General features: G+C 42.7%; 1 protein-coding gene across 2 annotated transcripts in view; it reads left to right on the top strand.

Moving 5' to 3' along the window:
- Nucleotides 1–10,464: 10,464 nt before the first annotated feature.
- b3gnt2b (UDP-GlcNAc:betaGal beta-1,3-N-acetylglucosaminyltransferase 2b) overlaps nt 10,465–21,252 on the top strand; it is a 56,910-nt gene continuing 46,122 nt past the window's right edge. The window contains exon 1 of one of the 2 annotated variants that reach the window (XM_078556551.1): nt 10,465–10,574. The gene's annotated coding sequence lies outside the window, so the exon portion shown is untranslated. The remainder of the gene's footprint in view (nt 10,575–21,252) is intronic. The other variant, XM_078556552.1, reaches the window with a different exon arrangement.

The raw sequence follows: 21,252 nt of genomic DNA, 5'->3' as shown, positions 1-21,252 counted from the left end.
AGGTACATACTACATCTATGATCTCTGTTTAATCTGCTGATTTTGTGTTATCAGTTTGCTGGAATAAACTTTAAAATATAGACTTCTCCCAATAAGGCAATCCCCTTTGCTCTGGCTGTTAGCCTGAGTTATGTTAGCTAATCTTGAGAGTAATTGGTTCAGTTGCTTCCAGTGTCTTGAGGTGAGGGACAGTGGGAAATCAATCATTGGTCCTGGTCTTTATCACAGTAAGAAATATAGAAACTGTAAGAAATCAGAGCAGGAGTGGGCCATTTAGCCCTTCAAGCCCACTCTGCCATTCAATAAGATCATGGCAGATCTTCCACCTTCCTGCATTATCCCCATGTCCCTTAATTTCATTGGTACCCAAAAATTTATTAATCTCAGTCTTGAATATACTCAAGGACTGAGCATCCACAATCCTCTGGGTTAGAGAATTCCAAAGATGATAACCCTCTGAATGAACCTCTTATTCTGAGACTGTGACCTTGTGTTCTAGGTTTTCCAGCAAAGGGAAACATTTCCTCAGCATCTACTTTGTCAAGCCCCTTCAGAATCTCATGTTTCAATTAAATCACCTCTCATTCTTCTAAACTTGAGGCCTCGTCTACTCAATCTCTCCTCATTGGATAATCGTCTTATCCCAGTTTCAGAATTTGGGTTATCAGAGGGTACCCTTTAACCCATTATTCTCAAGTTCGGAAATAATTCAATATTCAGTCATTCTTAGTGGTGACAGTGGTTATATTTTATTCAGTATAAGTAAGACTTGACACATCCTAATGTCTGAGCAATAATAACAAAGCACAGCAGCATTACCATTATGCTCTGGGTGGAAGTGCGATCTCCACATAACTACTACTTGGTCGTGCCAATCACTGTAGCACAGCCTGGCTTTCCATGCTTTGACACCTATCAGCTCATAAACATTCCAATGTTGGTGCCAGGTCAAAGCAAGGAAAACATTGTGGCCTTGGCATCTAGTTATTTTGTCTCTGCTCTCTCTAACTCACACATGGACTTCTGAGATTCTGCTAAGGAGTTTATCCGCTTCTTCCCACATAGCAAACTGACTGTTTTCACACTCTGTTAGATTTCTGCTGAATTATACTTTTTGACCTTTTGGTTACTTTTACACCTTTCAGGCCAATAAAATATTCAGTCAATGAAAGTCCAAGCCACAGTTTCCCATTATGTAATTTTTCAACTGTCTTTACCCAGAGGGTATCACAAACAGGTTTAAAACTATCGTTCAGTAAAAGCATTATCATATCACTATGAACAACATCTCTAATCAGTCAATCATGGTACTTCAGTTAGTTTTCAGTCATTCAAAAGAAACCCCCATGCAGGGATTTCCCAGGCTTCTTACACCAGGAACCAGTCTAATGAATCTTCATTGCACTCCCTCTAGGGCAAATATCTTCTTGCTTAGGTAGAGACCATGATTTACTGTTGGAATGTGTAGTTGTGTCCATATCCAGTGGACTCCGATCTACTGCCCTCTGTGATGAATTGCTGTATAGGCTTGCACATGAAGAATATCCTCTTGGTCAAGATAACAAGAGAAATGCAAGTAAAACCAAACAAACCTGGATGAGTTTGCTCCTGCAGGAATAAAACTGGAAGAAAATATTAATTAAAATATTGACTATTGGGTTCATTCTGTATTAAAATAATGACTCTGGATCCCACACTTTCTAGCATTATGTGTTTCTGGAGTCATTGTTCAGCTTGTCTAAGCTTTGGCTTCTACAGTTTACTATAAACCTGCATTGGGATTTATGGGCTCAGCATTCACTATTTGTTATTTACTGGAGCAGCTCATTCAGGATGAAGACCACTTCAACAGTTTCCAAGCAAACAACAAACTAATATTTTTACAAAATCAAAAAAAAATCTGGGATGAACTGGCATTATTTTTTCTGGAAAAAAATCTTGAGTACTTTGAATAAAAAGTGATCCCTAAACTTTACCTCCCTCTCTCCCTCTTAACTAGAAATGTGGAACTTGTGTGGGTGGTATGAGTTGATTTGCAAAGATAATGTTTAGCTATGATACCAAAAGCAAATCATTAAGCATTGTACTAAAGTATTAATCATTGCACCATTCCTGCCAATATTCCACCTTCTCGCAAGAAACTCCCACTAGTTTGTGCATTTCTGGATTAAAGCCCTTACCATTCAAAAGCACAATGTAATGTTTGAAATTATTCATAATAGCATTTTAGCAGGAATCAGATTTATGAACTAGAGCAGAACTGTGTTTGTGTTGCCTGTAATGAAGTGATCAAATTACCTCAGAGATTAAATTTAATTGAATATATAAACCTAAACTTTAGCAGTGCTATCAGAGAGGTTGTGGAAGATATTTACTAGAACAATAGTAGGAATAAAGGAGATCGTTTACGTGGAAAGATTAGGGAAGCTGCTCTTGCTCTTTGAAGGTCAAAGGAAGTTAAGGGGAAATTTGATAGTGGTGTTTAAAATCAGAAAGGATTTTAGATAAATAAGAAGAAACTGTTTCTTGTGACAGGGGCAGAAAATAGATTAAGGATGAAGTACCAGAGGCAAGATGATGCAAATTGGTTTTTTCACACATTGAGTTGCTGTGATCCAGAAGATACTTCTTGGAAAGGTTGTGGAAACAGATTGGGTAATACTTTTTTATATAAGGGAATTGGATAAATACTTGAAGGGGAGAAAATTGCAGGATTATGGGCAAAGTGAAGGGAGTGGGATTAATCAGATAGCTCTTTCAAAGAGCCGGCACAATATCTGAATGGCCTCCTGTATCATTTTATAATGCTTAGGGTTTCCAACTGTAATTAAATTTATTCCTGGAGGTTTCATCACATGACTTGCCCCCAAACCCTAGCCATTAGTTGGTCAATACACCCATCCATTTGACACACTGCCTTCCTACACCAATTGGAAAGTAAAAAGACTCTTACCCAATTGGATGATGTTTGAAGGTCAGCCAAACAGCCTTTTTTCCCATTTTCAATATTTTTATATCTGGTAAGGAGAAATTGTAAGAGAAAATAACGAAAAGGACAATTTTTTTAATGTTCTGATGATTTTTCTCCAGGGTTGCACACAGCAGTGTGCTGGAGATTGATCTTCAATTTCTGGAGACTCCAGGCCAATCCTGGAGGAGTTGGCAACCCTAATAACACTCCAACCAAGAGGAGAGACAATATAAATAGAGGTTTGGGGTGCAGGAGTGGGGAGGGTGGAAACTGTGGGATAGAGAAATAACAGGGGTGGGGGGGAGCGAGAGAGAGCTGGAAGGAACAAAGAAGAAAGGGAGAGAGAGAGAGAGAGAGGTTTTCACTTGTGTACAGGTTTGAGTAAAATTGACAACAGGTGAACTGGTACCAGCTGAAGTCGATTGAAAAGTACTGGTGCCAACTCAGCAACTGGGAGTCCCAACTGGACTTCTGAAAATTTCAGTAGAATCACCAGTTGATTGGTCACTTCCTGTAGAATCCATCTGAGACCAGTTCCTATCAGTTCAATCTTGAACTGATCTTTCCTTCTGGGGAGAAATGGTTTGCTTCGCAACCTGTTTCCCTGTGTTCATCAGGCTTAATTCAAAGCTCAGGTTTTATTTTAGTTTTTTCCCCCCCCTGAGTTCTTCATTTCTGTGTTGTTTTCTGGCATTCGTCTGATATTTTAAATGTGAAATAAGTTGAAAGATCAGCCTTCCTTTGGTTAATTTCTGTCTCTCTGCTTCTGGTATTTTGTTGGCATCAGTGAAATAATGGAAGACAAATTATCTTTGTTTCAAAACTAGTATTTCCATTGTTTTCTTCAATTAGCTTTCATTGGCTGTCACAATTAACGTGGAATCATTTGTTACATTTATGCTGTTGATGCTTTTGGGACTCACTATAACTTGACCTGCTAATGGAATTCCTAACATTCACTTTTTACCCGTAAATGAACATCACTATGCTTATTTTTCCATGTTTGATCAGAATGTTTGAAAGCTGCCTTAAAACAGAAACATTACGCATGCAACTAAGTCTCATCCAGAGGTTTTCTTTTTTATTCATTCACGGGATGTGGGCTTCGCTGGCTGGGCCAGCATTTATTGCCCATTCCTAGTTGCCCTTGAGAAGATGGTGGTGAGCTGCCTTCTTGAACCGCTGCAGTCCATGTGTTGTGGGTACACCCACAGTGCTGTTAGGAAGGGAGTTCCAGGATTTTGACCCAGCAACAGTGAAGGAACGGCGATATATTTCCAAGTCAGGATGGTGAGTGACATGGAGCAGAACTTTCAGGCGTGTTCCCATCTATCTGCTGCGCTTATCCTTCTAGATGGTGGTGGTCGTGTGTTTGGAAGGTGCTGCCGAAGGAGCCTTGGTGAGTTCCTGCAGTGCATCTTGTAGATGGTACACACTGCTGCTACTGTGCGTTGATGGTGGAGGGAATGAATGTTTGTTGATATGGTGCCAATCAAGCGGACTGCTTTGTCCTAGATGGTGTCAAGCTTATTGAGTGTTGTGGGAGCTGCACTCATCCAGGCAAGTGGGGAGTATTCCATCACACTCCTGACTTGTGCCTCATAGATGGTGGACAGGCTTTGGGGAGTCAAGAGGTGAGTCACTCATTCCATGATTCTCAGCCTCTGACCCGCTCTTGTAGCCACTGTATTTATATGGCTAGTCCAGTTCAATTTCTGGTCAATGGTAACCCCCAGGATGTTGATAGTGGGGGATTCAGCGATGGTAATGCCATTGAACGTCAAGGGGTAATGGTTTGATTCTCTCTTGTTGGAGATGGTCATTGCCTGACACTTGTGTGGCGCGAATGTTACTTGCCACTTGTCAGCCCAAGCCTGGATATTGTCCGGGTCTTGCTTCATTTGGACACAGACTGCTTCAGTATCTGAGGAGTCACGAATGGAGCTGAACATTGTGCAATCATCAGTGAACATCCCCACTTCTGACCTTATGATGGAAGGAAGGTCATTGATGAAGCAGCTGAAGATGGTTGGGCCTAGTACACTACCCTGAGGAACAACTGTGGTGATGTCCTGGAGCTGAGATGACTGACCTCCAACAACCACAACCATCTTCCTTTGTGGTAGGTATGACTCCAACCAGCAGAGTTTTCCCCGAATCCCATTGACTCCAGTTTTGCTAGAGCTCCTTGATGCCACACTCTTTCAAATGCTGCCTTGATGTCAAGGACAGTCACAGAATCATATAAGAACCTAATCATTTACAGCAATGCTGTAGCTGCACCTCACATTGGTCAGCCTTACTTCTTGATCTCAGTCTGTCCTGGCTTGTTTTCAATTACAGTCGAATACAAAACTTGAAAATTGGAAAGAGAAACAGGACCAATGGTAGCATTTATATCCCATACCTGCGAATCAGGGAGCAGATCTCAGTCTCAGCACCAGAAGATGCTACATTTCCCATATCAATGATGAAGTCCTTTTGAACTATCACACAAGAAGAAGGACACACTGCACCAACCCTGGTGTTTCTAATTGAGTCTTGGCTCTGCTCTGGGATATTTTGTTGGTCCTGAGGTTGTGGAGACATTTCTCATTCCTGCAGTTCCTCCATCTGAACACAGTGGCAAAAGGCGGGAATGTGAAATGCTGCCAAAGCTGCACCTCCTCTCCTTGTTCACTGTTTCTCCATTCTCCTCCAGTCATTCCTGTTTACATCTTGGTTAATCTTGGCTCAGGCTCTTATTACAATAACTAGCTTTAAAATATATTGCAGAGGTTCAAGAAGGCAGCTCACCACCACCTTCTAAAGGACAACTAGGGATGGGCAATAAATTCTGGCCTGACCAGCAAAGCCCACATCTCGTGAAGGAATAAAGGAATTTTGCCCCAACACTCCACAACACAATGTCGCCACTGCTGAGATGTACCTGACGTTGACCTTACCAATGTTCAAGGGCTCAGGAGCAGGTGCCATACCTTTAGTGGACTGAAGTTGCAAGTGGGGTTTTCATCCCCAGACTGGCCGGTACCTTCTGACCAGTACCCTGCCTCACTACCCAGAACAGGAGCGCAATCCCTTCATATCTGTGCTTTGACTAACTCTTGGTGCCTGTGTCCCTTCCATTAAAAGCCTGACTATGGTGTCAGTATTGAGAAGACAAAACCGACTTCCCTTGCATCTCCCCCACCCCAATCCACCAGTCTAACTTGATAAACTCTCTGCTAAATTCAATCGAATTGGATTATTTCACCAAGAATGAATGTGAATTGTTGCTGGAATACCAAATGATATTTCATTGTGCTCCAGATATCAAGTTTTCGATGCCCCAGTCCAAAACTTCAATACATATCAGCCAGCCCTGGTTTTCTCCAAATTGATAATCTAACACACGTTTTGAAGTAACTCATATCTAGCTTCCTTTCTGTGCCAAAATGTCCAAAGACTCCTGAACCTTGACTACTTTGAAACAGGAACTGAACTAAGAGTTCTAGTGAGATTCTGAGTCTGGCTTGACACAAAAATACTCATCAGCTGGGACTGAAATTTTTTGAATAAAAACAAAAAATGCTGGAAATATTCAGCAGGACGGAGTCAGGCAGCATTTGTGAAAAGAAAAACAGAGTTAACCACCTGAATCATATGGGACGCTGTGATCACTTAAGGGCCTTAATTGGCCCAAAGGTTGGGCAGGCCGCCCAACATTACTCTTGCTGCTGGGACGGCTGGGTAGATGGTGGGTAGGCTGCCTGCTGGATTTAACGTGCCCCCTGTCTTCAACCTTGTCCACAGGGAAGCATTAAATCCAGCGCAACGGTTCACATCTATGACCTTCCATTAAATGTTTGAGGCGTGTGAACTGCACATGTATCCAGACTCTGTGTGTTCAGCCTCCACTAGCCCTTTGTTCCTTCACTTACTGAATGATCAATGCTTACTGCAGTAGTTATACAATGCAAGGTTGTGCAATGCTTATGGCAAAAGATGCCTTTTACATGACAGATGGACAATCGGACATGAGTGTTTTGTTTGTCAGCCATGGCTCAATAGGTGGCATTCTCGCTTCTAAGTCAGAGGTTTCAAGGTTCAAGTTCCACTCCAGAAACTTGAGCACAAAAATCTCAGCTGATACTCCAGTGCAGTACTGAGGGAGTGCTACATGGTTGTAAGTGGTGTCTTTCGGCTGGATGTAAAAGATCCCATGCCCACAATTTTTTGAGAAGTGCAGGGGTGTTATCCCAGGTATCCTGGCCTATATTTATCCCTCAACCACCATAAGTAAAATAAATTATCTGGTCATTATCACATCGCTGTTTGTTAAAGCTTCCTGTGTGCAAATTGACTGCCGCAGTTCCTGCAACAGTGACTACACATCCTAAGTACTTCATTGGCTGTAAAGCACTTTGAAACATCTTGAAATTGTAGAAAGCACAAGAGAAATACAAGACTTTCTTCATTTTTGAACAAGCCCTTTCTAACAGGCTAAGGGTATGTGATAAATCAGCTGCGAGGATTTTGATTGTGGACTTCATTGTCCTTTCCAACTTTTCTTTATTCTCCCAGGACTTCGCTTTGCCCATGTTACCCAGTTTTGTTGCAGCTGCCCCTGAGTTCCAACCTTCACACTGTTATAGATACCTAGTTCTTGGTTCACAATAATATTTTAGAGGGAATTTTTAGTTCTGGGAAGATCAAAGGTTAACTGTAGAAAATGGGATAAATGCATCTAAAGCAGCTTGAAGACTATTACAGCTTAAAAGGTTGGGGTCATGTTGATTTAAGGGTTAACAGTTAGAAAGGCAAGATCATAAAACAGCAGGTGGGCCTCCTGAGCTGGGGAATTGGAGATGAGGTGTTGACACTGCTTGCAAAGAAATGCAACCCAGGGTGTTGTTTTGGGAGTTAAAGCTACAGTTAATTAAAAGCATTTAGTGATCCCCAGAAGGCTACATCATCATGGAGATGGGTAGAGCTTAAGAAAGTTCTAGGGTTTTAATTTATCTCTGTATCTCAGGTCATAATCACTTTCTCAGTGATTCCCTCTGCAATTCCTGCTTATCCTCCTGCCTTTCCATGTGGAATATCCAATAACATAATAAAATACAACAAAAAACTGTCACCACCAGAACATTACAGAAATTATATTACCCAGGAAAAACTCAGCAGGTCTGACAGCATCTGTGGAGAGGAACACAGTTAACGTTTTGAGTCCGTATGACTCTTCAACACAACTAAGGAAAAATAGAAAAGAGGTGAAATATAAGCTGGTTTAAGGGGGGGGTGGGACACCCTGGTCCACTCCTCCATCACCCACTACACCTCAACCCCCTCCCACGGCACCTTCCCATGCAACCGCAGAAGGTGCAACACCTGCCCCTTTACTTCCCCTCTCCTCACCGTCCAAGGGCCCAAACACTCCTTTCAAGTGAAGCAGCATTTCACTTGCACTTCCCTCAATTTAGTCTACTGCATTCGCTGCTCCCAATGCGGTTTCCTCTACATTGGAGAGACCAAACGCAGACTGGGTGACCGCTTTGCGGAACACCTTCGGTCTGTCCGCAAGCATGACCCAGACCTCCCTGTTGCTTGCCATTTCAACACACCACCCTGCTCTCATGCCCACATGTCTGTCCTTGGCCTGCTGCATTGTTCCAGTAAAGCTCAATGCAAACTGGAAGAACAGCACCTTATCTTCCAACTAGGCACTTTACAGCCTTCTGGACTGAATATTGAGTTCAACAATTTTAGATCATGAACTCTCTCCTCCATCCCCACCCCCTTTCTGATCCCCCTTTTTTCCAATAATTTATATAGATTTTTCTTTTCCCACCTATTTCCATTATTTTAAAATGTATTTCCATCCATTGTTTTATCTCTACCTTTTAGCCTATTTCGATCCCTTTCCCCCACCCCACCCCCACTAGGGCTATCTGTACCTTTATTATCACATTCCTTAGATAATATCACCAGCTTCAACACCTCTTTGTACTTTTATTTATGACATCTTTTGGTTATCTCCACCTATCACTGGCCCTCTATCCAGCTCTACCTGTCCACCCCCCCCCCCCCCCTTAAACCAACTTATATTTCATCTCTTTTCTATTTTTCCTTAGTTCTGTTGAAGAGTCATACGGACTCGAAATGTCAACTGTGTTCCTCTCCGCAGATGCTGTCAGACCTGTTGAATTTTTCCAGGTATTTTTGTTTTTGTTTTGGATTTCCAGCATCCGCAGTTTTTTGCTTTTATATTACCCAGGATTGCGGCACCTGGCACTACTAAGTACAAAATGGTGCGGCCTCCTTCGAAAGCAAGTGCATATCAGATGCAGAGAGAAAATACAAGGAGGAAATCCTGAGTCAGCAACCAGTCTAAAACTCAATTATCTGTGGTATCCTTTCCTACTTGCAGCAGAACCTTCGGGTGCAGATCAGCCTTCGCAGTAACTTACATGTCCACCAGAACCCTACCAAACACCCCAGATGGTGAACGGCTTCACCTGAAGAACAAGCCAGAAAATAAATACATTTGCAGGGCTGGGGGAATAGAGTTGGGTAATGGGGTTGACTGGGTTGCTCTACAGAGGGCCAGCATGGAATGGATGGGCCGAATGGCTTGTTTTGTGCCAATAGTGGTTCCGTGAGAACAGCAAAGAACCATACTGGAAAGTCATTTCATATAAAAACAGAAAGTGCTAGAAATACTCCGCAGGTCTGGCAGTACCTGTGGAGGGAGAAACAGAGTTAATGTTTCAAGTTTAATATGACCCTTCAAAGTGATTTAGGCGCTTCGCATATTTTAACGGAGGCACGTGGCAGCTGCTGGATTCATTGCTGATGTTTCAACAAATATGCAATCACGAAACTCCAAACCAATTGTGAACTTTTTCCTAGCCCGGGGCCATTCTGCCCCTCCGCCCTGCTAGACAACGCCCAGACTGCGCATGTGGAATACTGGCAACAACCATGCACAGGCGCAGCTGCCACATTCGCGTTTTACTCATGAGCATGTGCAGAACTGACAGCATCCAATGAAAGGCGGGGCCTGAGGGTCTCAGGCCACGCCCCCATCGCACATATCGCCCCTTTCTCAGGCCCCTCCTCTTCGGACCCGCCCACACCTCAGAACCAGAACCCGCCCCTCTCTGCCAGAACCGCTCCATCTCTCCAGACCCGCCCCTCTTTCAGACTCCGCCCTCCCAGAACCTGCTCCTCCCCGAACTCGGCCCTCTCTCGGACCCCGCTCCCTCAGAACCCGCCCCCCCCCTCTCAGACCCCGCCCATCTCAGACTCCGCCCTCTCGTTCCCTGCTCCTCTCCGAACCCGGCCCTCTCTCAGACCTCGCCCCCCTCATGACCCGCCCCCTCTCAGACCCCGCCCATCTCAGACTCCGCCCTCTCGTTCCCTGCTCCTCTCCGAACCCGGCCCTCTCTCAGACCCCGCCCCCTTTCATAACCCGCCCCTATCTCAGACCCCGCCCATCTCAGTCCCTGTTCCTCTCAGACCCCGCCCTCTCTGACCCCGCCCTCTCCAGTCTCGCTTTGGGTTTTGCTGTCCGATTGTGCGAGGGGGTCAGACTGGTAGTGGATGCGGCGTCAAGCGGCAGGTAGGCGGCTTCATCACCATTAACCCCCAACCCCCCACCCAACCGTCCCCGAACAAACCAGGAGCCGGGCCACACTCCCGTTGGATTACAGGCTGCGGCGGGGAACCTTTGCTTGGGGATCCCTGGCCAGCCTCGGGTTCCCAGTTCTCGGGCCCCCGGGTTCCCGGCGCTCGGGCCCACGGGTATTGGGAGGAAAAGGCAGTTTATGTGAAAAGGAACTCGGAGCCGAAGAGAAAACAGCGGCCGCGATAAGAAAATTAGTCAGAGTGCTGATCATATGAATATTTATAACAATACCTTTATCATTATTTGTCAACCACCACTCATCAAAGATATTAATAACTTGAGCAATATCATTGATCAATATTAATCTGACTATCACTGATCAATAATCTGAATATCACTGATCAATAATCTGAATATCACTGATCAATATTCATCTGAATATCACTGATCAATGTTAATCTGAATATCACTGATCAATATTCATCTGAATATCACTGATCAATATTAATCTGAATATCACTGATCAATAATCTGAATATGATGAGAAGACAGAAGGGTGACGAACTGAATCCTGCCAAACCCTTAGGGCAATAGAAATGGGCGAAGGGCCCCCAATGATTTATTTTCCCCCCTCCCCCAAGTTTTATTTGGCCCAGGTTTGTGGGGTAGGAATGGGGAAAGAGAAAATAGTGTCAGGCAATCCTAGTTTGAATTTGTGAATTTCCCAGTTGCTTTCAATGCAGCAGTTTCCAGCTATTGCCTTTGTATGCTGTGAGGGAGTTTGCATTTTGAGGAAAAAATTTAAAAATTGTATGGAAGAAAAATAAGCTTCAAGGTTAATGTAAAGGCACATGTTGCCCAAATAACTAGTTTGTTCAGCGTCCTAACGGGATTGTTTACTTAGTGATTGGTTAGTTCTTGGGATTAGTAGGTAGTGTAAGAACAGTGATTATGATGTTTCTGTGTTTTATATCTGTTTAATTCTGATCGCTGAGAGCTTTAGGGTAAGAATAATAAGGAAATTCCGACATCTAAGTGCTTCTGGAGAAGACAGAATTTGCATTGCAGCTTTTCAATTGCAAATGAAGAAAGCACCATTGTTAATGGATTTGTAGGAGTGATGTGTTATAATTTTAATACAATATTTGGTAATACTATTTAGTTGCTTTTTCAGCATTATCTGACTACTATATACTGATTTAGAATGCTTATTTTCATCTAGTGAATGGTGAAATGATGGGATTTAAAATGAGCCTACATTCTTGATTAATTGTCGTGAACCTTTAATTTGTAATAATTGAAGATATGTATTATAAATAAATTCCACAGCTTCACATGGCCCAGAATTATCATGTAGTACATTTGTTCCAAATAAACTGTCTCCCCTAGTCAAAATTTTACTGACTACCAAACTAATGATTTAAAAAATTTTTTTTACGGGTTTCGGGGTTATCACAATATAGTTTAAAATGAAAATGTGTTGCAGACACTGCAGACAGAATTATATCCATGTTGCTGAGAGGTTTTCACAAGCAGTATGTCCCGCATAGCTCTTTGCAATCAACCAAAGTTGAGAAAAACATCTATTCTTATTTTTAGGAAAATCATGCTATGGTCAGAAACATGGATACATGTCAGATTGTCCTGGGGCTGTTGTGTGAGGCTGTAAATCCTATTAATTATGCTAATAGTAATAGTAATTGATCTATCACCTGGGATTGTGTGAAGCACTGCTTCGTGTACCTGGAGTTTTCACTGATCAGGTGTGAGGTTTTGAAGTCCTGCTTGGGGTAATTAGTTGTTACTGAAATCAGACCTAGTGGTTTCATTAGTGTCCACTATGGATCCTGGTTTTAAGGAAATGGCTTCAATAACAGGGAGTTATATTTTTGCTAAGTTCCTTTTTTAGATAACTGCTTTACTTGCTAGCTCAAAGATCTGAAATGGAATCCTCCTGTTGTGCAAGGATGCATTGACTCACTTATACCATTCTTGTCTGTCGAATCATCATAGAGTCGCATCCAGAGAATCACCATCAGTGGCCTATCTTCCCACTCCTGCAGTGTAGCGTGTAGCTTCTGGTATCCTCTTCCCAAGGATCTACACTTGCCCTCTCTCTCTTTCTCTCTCTCTCTTCCCCCCCCACCCCCGCTCTATTTCTCATCTACATGCTGCTCCTTGGTGACATCATCTGAAAACAGTGTCAGTTTTCACACGTACACTGGCAACACCCAGCTCTACCTCACTACCACCTCTCTTAATGCTCCCCCTGCGCACAATGCTGTCTCTAGATTGTCAGACTGTTGATCTGTCATCCAGAATGAAATATTGGGAAGACTGGAGCCAAATTCTGCTCCCCACCACCACTTCAGTCCCTCTTCCTGTTTGAAGCTGATCCAGCCTGTTTAGAGACTTGGTGTCATGATTGAGAATAATTTATCCACACAATCATTGAGACTGTCTATTTCAACCTCCACAGCATCACCCATCTTCACTCCTGCCTCAGCTTTTTTGCTGTGGAAACCCTCATCCATTACATCTAGACTTGACGATTCCAACACATTCCTGGCTGGCCTTCCACATTCTATCCTCTGTAAACCTCAGGCCATTCAAAACACTGTTGTCCATGTCCAAACTCACATCGAATGTCATTCGCCCATCACCCCTGTGTTCACTGTTCTACATTGGAGCCTGGTTAAACAATGTGTCAATTTTTAAATTCTCATCCTTGTTTTCAATTTGCTCCATGGCCTCATCTTTCCCTATTTCTGTAATTTCCTCCAGCCCCACAATCCTAGAGATATCTATTCTCCTCTAATTCTGGCCTCTTGAACATCCCCAATTTTAATCGCTCCAACATTTGTGGCCGTGCCTTCAGCTGCCTGAGCCTGAAGCTCTGGAGTTCCCTCCATAAACCTCTGCCTCTCTACCTCGCTTTCCTCCTTTAAGATACTCCTTGTCTACATCTTTGAGCACGCTTTTGGTCATCTTACCTAATGTCGCTTTACATGGCTTGGCGTCATGTTTTAATTTATAATGCTCCAGTGAAGTGCCTTGGGATGTGATATAAATAAAAGTTGTTGTTGCATTTGCTCTAGTATGTTTGAATTGATTTCATTGGGGTGTATTTAAAATGTGCATGTACTCAGTTTCGACATTCAATCTGTATACAATATAAAACATAAATGCAAAACACCAGTCAAGGGTTACAAACAGGAAACTTAAACTGGGCAAAATTATAACCAGAAATCTGGTTCTGACTGTGCAACTTGGATGTGAGTTTCACTCACCACCATTATTGGCTTGACATACTGACGGCACTATGATATGTAAAGCAAGACTGAGAACATTTCTTCATGCTACTCTGAGTACCAGTTTGCAATGCCATAAACCTTCAATCCCTATATTCTTCAATTTATTTTTAACTCTTGTACTGTGCTAACCTGCCGACCAGATATTAATAAGAAAAGTAAAGCATTATTCAGCCAGACTGTATACTGTATCCAATACATGAGCTGCAGCCAGCATTGATTTTAAAGCTGTAATCTTGACCCTTCTTGATTATAAAACATCATATTTAGTTTAAGAAGTCTTTCTAGCCACTTGATTAAATTAGTATTTTGTAATCTGGTGCAAGATGTTTGGCTTTCTTTGAAAGTACAAGAAACATTTTATTCTCCTCTTCCAAGTTTTGTTGGGCCAATGTGCTGAGCGATTGGCAGGACATTGGCTGCACTGTTAGGAGATGCACAATGTATCCTGATATTGGATTCAACATCAGTTTCCCTGGTGTCAAGAAACTGAAACCACTTATGTTTCTCTGTAACAAAGGAGCTGAGATTTGCAACTTGGAGTGAAGGGTCTGTAACCCTTGGTTCCAGATTGCTGCATGTTGATGCTCTTTATATCCTGTTAATTCACCCACTGTCCATGAACAACTGTGTAATGACTTTCACTTCTGTAAAACCTTTGACCTGTAAACAGCCCAGGCTGGCTTATATAGTGGGAAAGATAGATGAAAGGAGTAACGGAGCAGACACCGAGTCCCGAGGCAGTGAGGCTTAGGAAGAAAGCTCGAGACGGCTTTGCCAGCAGTGGTTGTACAAAAGAAGAACGGAATGAAGGAAAGGCCAGAGTTGCTGAGACAGCCAGGAGAATGTGAGGCTGTATAAGAAATCAGACAGGTCACAATGCTGGTAATGCTAATTTCTGGCTTCCTAACTTCAGTGGCAAAATCACAGCCACAAAAACAGTGGGATAACGTGAGGGAGCTGGGCTTGGTGTAGCGATGTCTGCAGTCGGCCAATAGATCCCAGACTCCCAGAATGTGAAATGAAACAATAGCAATTTTAAAGAGACTATAAAAACTTTAGATGCTGCTTGTCCTGCATGAAAATAAACATATTTAAATCTGACAAGTCACCGCCTAATGTTTTTTGTTTTTCCTGTTTTTTAGGTGGGGAGGATGACTCCCTTATCTGTTAATTGTGTAATATATGTGAGAGAACAGGAGAGAACTTTGTAACTTTTGTTGTTTATTTTCACAGAGCGAAGTCAAGTACAATAATTTGCTTCAGATTCTGTTTAACCTTTAAAAGTATAATTGTTTTATCCTGAGGTAGCAGTCATTCTATGTGCTTATTATCACCCAAAGAGGTTAAGGTGCGCATCAGTGTTCTGTACTGTTGGTGTGCGTGTGTGTCAGTGCTCTGACCTGTTGGGGAGGTGTGTGTGTCAGTGCTCTGACCTGTTGGGATATGTGGGGATGTGTGTGTGTGTCTCAGTGTTCTGTACTGTTGGAGCTTGTGTCAGTGTTCTGTACTGTTGGATGTGTGTGTGTCAGCGCCTTGTACTGTTCAGGTGAGTGTGTGTGTCAGTGCCCTGTACTGTTCGGGTGTGTGGGGATGTGTGTGTGTATGTCTCAGTGTTCTGTACTGTGTGTGTGTCTCAGTGTTCTGTACTGTGTGTGTGTCTCAGTGTTCTGTACTGTGTGTGTGTCTCAGTGTTCTGTACTGTTGGAGCGTGTCTCAGTGTTCTGTACTGTTGGAGCGTGTCTCAGTGTTCTGTACTGTTGGATGTGTGTGTGTGTCAGCATCTTGTGCTGTTCAGGTGAATGTGTGTGTCAGTGCCCTGTACTGTTTGGGGGTGTATGTGTGTCAGTGCCCTGTACTGTTTGGGTGTGTGTGTGTGTGTCAGTGCCCTGTACTGTTTGGGGGTGTGTGTGTGTGTGTGTGTGTGTGTGTGTGTGTGTGTGTGTGTGTGTGTGTGTGTGTGTGTGTGTGTGTGTGTGTGTGTGTGTGTGTGTGTGTGTGTGTGTGTGTGTGTGTGTGTGTGTGTGTGTGTGTGTGTGTGTGTGTGTGTGTGTGTGTGTGTGTGTGTGTGTGTGTGTGTGTGTGTGTCAGTGCCCTGTACTTTTGGGGTGTGTGTGTGTGTCAGTGCCCTGTACTGTTGGGGTGTGTGTGTGTCAGTGCCCTGTACTCTTGGGGTGTGTGTGTGTGTGTCAGTGCCTTGTACATTTGGGGTGTGTGTCAGTGCTCTGTACTGTTGGGGTGTGTGTGTGTGTGTGTCAGTGCCCTGTACTGTTGGGGTGTGTGTGTCAGTGCCCTGTACTGTTGGGGTGTGTGTGTGTGTCAGTGCCCTGTACTGTTGGGGTGTGTGTGTGTGTCAGTGCCCTGTACTGTTGGGGTGTGTGTGTGTGTCAGTGCCCTGTACTGTTGGGGTGTGTGTGTGTCAGTGCCCTGTACTGTTGGGGTGTGTGTGTGTCAGTGCCCTGTACTGTTGGGGTGTGTGTGTGTCAGTGCCCTGTACTGTTGGGGTGTGTGTGTGTCAGTGCCCTGTACTGTTGGGGTGTGTGTATCAGTGCCCTGTACTGTTGGGGTGTGTGTGTTTTTTGCATTGCTCCCAGTGAAAACCTCAATGGTAAGATGGTTAACTCACTGCTGGAGCCCCTTCTTGATACATGCATACTAGATGAAGTTTTAAGTGTTATCAGGGGTGTACCAGCATGTGGATGCTAACCTTTGTAGTGAGCACAATGGAAACTATCAAACGAAGCCTCAAGTTGTAATCCGCAATCTCTATTGTAATACATACATTGTTGCAATAAGCTTTGCTCCCAAGTTGAGAATTGTAGTGAGAATTGTCTGACTGTTGCTTTAGATAATAAGATGGTTGTTAACTTGACAAAATCATTACTATTTACAGAGTCCATCTAATCATTTGCATTTGTGTTGCTCCTTGTGTTGAATGCCTCACTAGAACTTTAGTCTGCTCAGTGGAGAGAGCTTTGTTCCTTATTCCAGGACGTATCTGCAGTCTGATGCTGGAAAATATATTGTCAGGCTACAGTTCTTTTAAAATTGCAGGTGAGCTTGTTTGACTCTAGGATTAGTGCCGATTTAGAGTACCAAAAACAAGTGCAGTGGTGACATGAAGCTGCTGTCAACATGAGTATTTTTAAAAACATGTTCCGAGTTTGATCCCCAGACTGAAACAAATGGACCAGAGGACAGTAGAGTATGGGTATGGTTGTGCTCTTCTTGCGTTACAGGGCCAGTAATCCAGAGGCCTGGTTGCAAGCTCAAATCCCACTAGGGCAGTTTTGAACTCAGTTTGGTAAAAGATCTGGAAATAAAAAGCTGGTACCAGTAAAAGTGACCACGGAGCTGTTGGATTGACATAAACACCTAACTGCTTCATTAATGTCTTCATCTGGTCCTGCCTTTATATGACTCCAGTACCATACCAACTCTTAACTAGCCTGATAAGCACTCAGTTGAATAAAATTGCTGCAAAGAATATTGCAGTGTTTCAGAAAGTGTGAAAGAAAGATTTGGATATATATCATGACTTCCCCAACCTCAGGATGTCCCAAATATAGTCAATTAAGTACCTTGTGAAGTCTGATCACTGGTATAATGTAGGAAATGTGGCAGCCAATTTCAACACAGCAAGATCCCACAAACAACAATGATAATGATCAGATCATCTATCTTAATGATGTCGATTGGGGGATAAATATTGGCCAGAACACCGGGTTTAATTCCCCTGTTCCTCTTGGAAATAGTGGTCATGGAATCTTGAGAGGGTGTCTGAGAGGACAGACAGAGTCTTGCTTTAACATCGGAACCAAAAGACAACACCTACTGCAGTAGGAATGCCAGCCTTGATTGGTTTTTTCCTCAACTACAGGCTTTTTGGGTCTCACTGGCGATTCCCAATTCTCAATGAATGAATAACAAAATGTCTCATGTCGTCTAGATTTCTATTGTTGCTTATGGTCCAACTGTAGCCTCTTGTAATATGTACTTCCTTTGCCCCACTGATGATAACCAGGCCATCAGCCCCATGTTCTGGAATTCCCTTCCTAAACTCCTCCACCTCTCCTCCCTTTCCTCCTTGAAGATCTACCTCTTTAACCAAGTTTGACCATCCTCCCTGACATCTCCTTGTTCGTCCCATCATCCATTTTGTCTGAAATACCAGGCGATGAGTTTTGAATTTAAAGGAACTAAGTGCAGTTTATAGTTCCAAGCCTTTGGTAATTGATTTTCTTGAATATGGTTTTTTGTGTATTTATTGTGAGTTGGTGCCAGTTTGATTCATACATTGAGTTTGAGATACTGAATTGACAGTACTCAATCTGGGCCTAGCTTTGCTTAGATGGATAAATCAAGTCGTTTTCCTCCAAATGATGACCTTCTGTACTATAACCAACCTATGATTGCCCACTTAGATTAAATTAATGGTGTTTAGATTGCAGATGCAATTTCTCACTGGAAATCCACCTTGTGGGAATGATTGACAAAAACTCAGCTAATACTGTTGCTCCTGTGAGGGTAGGAATGGGAGAACACAAGTCTGTCAGGGAGTGAAAAAGTCAGTCTGACCTTTCAAATGGCTAAAGGTGACCCCTGTTGTTGATCTCAACTCTAGCTCCTAAATGAAGAATGACTGACGTCAAATGAAACAATCCCAGCATATCACACTTTTCAGGAGTGTGAAGGAGTTTGATTTATTGTGATTATTTTTCCTCCCTTATTCCCATTTTTCCTGAAGGTTGTTGAATTTGTTGGAGTTGGATTTGCTGAGTGTTGCTTTGTTACCTTGCCAAAACACTTTTTGTGTGAGACAGTGTAGCAACTGTCAGCATTGATGGGGGTGTGCGAGACAAGCTTGGCTGTGTGCATACGTTAGAGCATTGAACAAGTATCCACTGGTGGATGATGTATCTGGCACACGGCTGTATTGGTGCTCTTAATTATTAAAGAACAAATAAACTTGCATTTACTTTGGGTCTTTTACATTCTCAGGACATTCCAAACTTGAAGAATATACTTGTTTGTTGCAACCCCTGTAACAAAGACAGAGGATCAGTTCTGCAGGCTTGGATTAGGAATGCTGTGATTAAACAGCCCTGGATAAAGTCCAGACTATAGTTTCCATGTTTATCTTGTGCTATTTTAAACATCCTTTCATGTATTATTGTTTCAGTTCATACAATCATTACACAATACAGGTACACACAATGTACGCGCATAGCACAACTGGGCCAGATTCTGCTGTACGAGTGAGTGACTCTAAAAGTGTCTGCCGTTATTTAGACTTGCTCTTCCACATTTAGGATTTTAAATATTTTGCGTGGCAAGTTGTTGAGTGAGAGTTGATAATGTCATAGCGGGAGAAACAGGGCACCAGAGATCGGAGTGGACAGGCCAGGTAACTGTGTATTTCTTTAACCAATCAAACTGAAGGACAGTGAAATCAACAACACACAGGCTGTGAAGGAAGTGTAAATTAGAATGAGTAAATTCAATGTCAAATAAAGTACAGAAAGACCAGTAACAAGAGGGAATTAAAGATTGGGTTGAGGGAAAGAAAGGAAAAGCCAAAGTAAAAATGAAAAGTTAATCACAGAATTGTTACTGCGCAGAAGGAAGCCATTCGGCCCATCATGCCCGCACTGTCTCTCCGAATGTGCAATTCACCCAGTTCCATTTCCCTCTCTTCTCCCCGTAACCCTGCACATTCTTCCTTTTCAGATAACAGTCTAATCCCCTTTTTGAATGCCACAATTGAACCTGTCTTCACCACACTCTCAGGCAGTGCATTCCAAACCTTAACCACTGACTGCATGAAAATGTTTTTTCTCATATCACTTTTGCTTCTTTTACCAATTACTTTAAATCTGTGCCCCCTCATTCTCCATCCTTCCACCAATGGGAACAGCTTCTCCCTATCTACTCTGTCCAGACTTCTCATGATTTTGAATACCTCTATCAAATCTCTGAACCATCTTTTCTCTTGATGATAACTTCTCCAATCTATCTTATAACTTAAGTTCTTCATTCCTGGAACCATTCTCGTGAATGTTTTCTGCATTCTGTCCAATGTCTTCATATCCTTCCTGCAATGCAGTACCCAGAACTGGGCGCAGTACTTGAACTGAAGCCGAACTAGTGTCTTATACAAGTTCAATGTAACCTCCTTGCTTTGACTTTGACTCTAATTTGACTTTTATAAAAATCTCTAACAATTAAAACCTGAGGGATTTAGACTCCTCACTTGTAATAGTTCATTTACAGGGCCAGAGATGTTTATTGGCAATAATTAACACTTATCGCATTGTTAAAAGGATACTTGGACTGAAATTACAAGATTTAACTTTCTGTGGCAAGTTTAATACATATCTATCGCACAAATGCAGTAACCTCACACCAGTCAGTGTATCTCCATGGCCGTCTGACAGGGAGATGCTGTTTTCGTGAAGCTTAACAGTGGAACTGTGCAGCTCAGAAACCAACGTTTGGATTTCTGCATGTCTGCCCCGTCCTGAACTTACTGTACCATTCAACTTTCAGTGACGCCCTTAGCCATAACATTACTTTGAGAGCAAAATCTGGGCTATTTTGGGTAAATTCGAAAAGGAAATGGTGGCTTAGTTAACTTCAAGCTGTTCAATAATTTGAAGACGCTAAAGACCTTTTTTAAACAAATCTATGGTTTAACATATGATTCATTGAATATTGATATGCATTCTGTGCTCTACATGTTAATGATTATACTTGTCTAAAGCAAATGCCATTTACCACCATTTTCTGAGTTTGACTTGTTTTGAAGCTTTTGAACACATTGTGTGTGCCTGCATCTTATTTTAAGTCAGTCTGAAGGGTCAAGGTTGTAAGTGCAGAATACCATAAAAGAAAAGCAAGGATGAGTTATATGTCAAACTTGTGGAACCAATGTCTGAAGGTTTGTTGGAGATAAATAGTTGCAATTTTGAGATTTTGGAATAGAATAATTTACAGGTGGAGGTTGAGAATGCAGGAATTGAATATAGCACAACAGAGGGCAATAATGAGAGTAAATCAGTAAAATCAAGACAAATACAATTGTGGGAGGTGGATAGTGGCATGAAAGTGAATGCTTCTTAAGTGACATTCCAGCTTTTTATTGCATGATGGTGGTGAGGTTTTGGTTGATTGTAGGGGTTTGAAAGGTAAGGGTATGGGTGGATGTGGGATGGGGCTTTTAGGGCGTGGGTAGATGTGGGGCACTTTGAGGGTGGGTGAGGTTTTAGGGTGGGGGTGAGTTTGAGGATGAGGGTGGGAGTATAAGTTTGAGGATGAAGGTTTGAGGGTGGGTTTGAGGGTGGAGGTGCGTTTGAGAGAGG

Source organism: Cetorhinus maximus, chromosome 14, assembly GCF_964194155.1.
Source record: "Cetorhinus maximus chromosome 14, sCetMax3.hap1.1, whole genome shotgun sequence".
In the NCBI taxonomy this organism is placed as follows: Eukaryota; Metazoa; Chordata; class Chondrichthyes; order Lamniformes; family Cetorhinidae; genus Cetorhinus; species Cetorhinus maximus.
The sequence above is the reverse complement of the archived record's forward strand: the minus strand, read 5'-3'. Positions and strand labels throughout refer to the sequence as shown.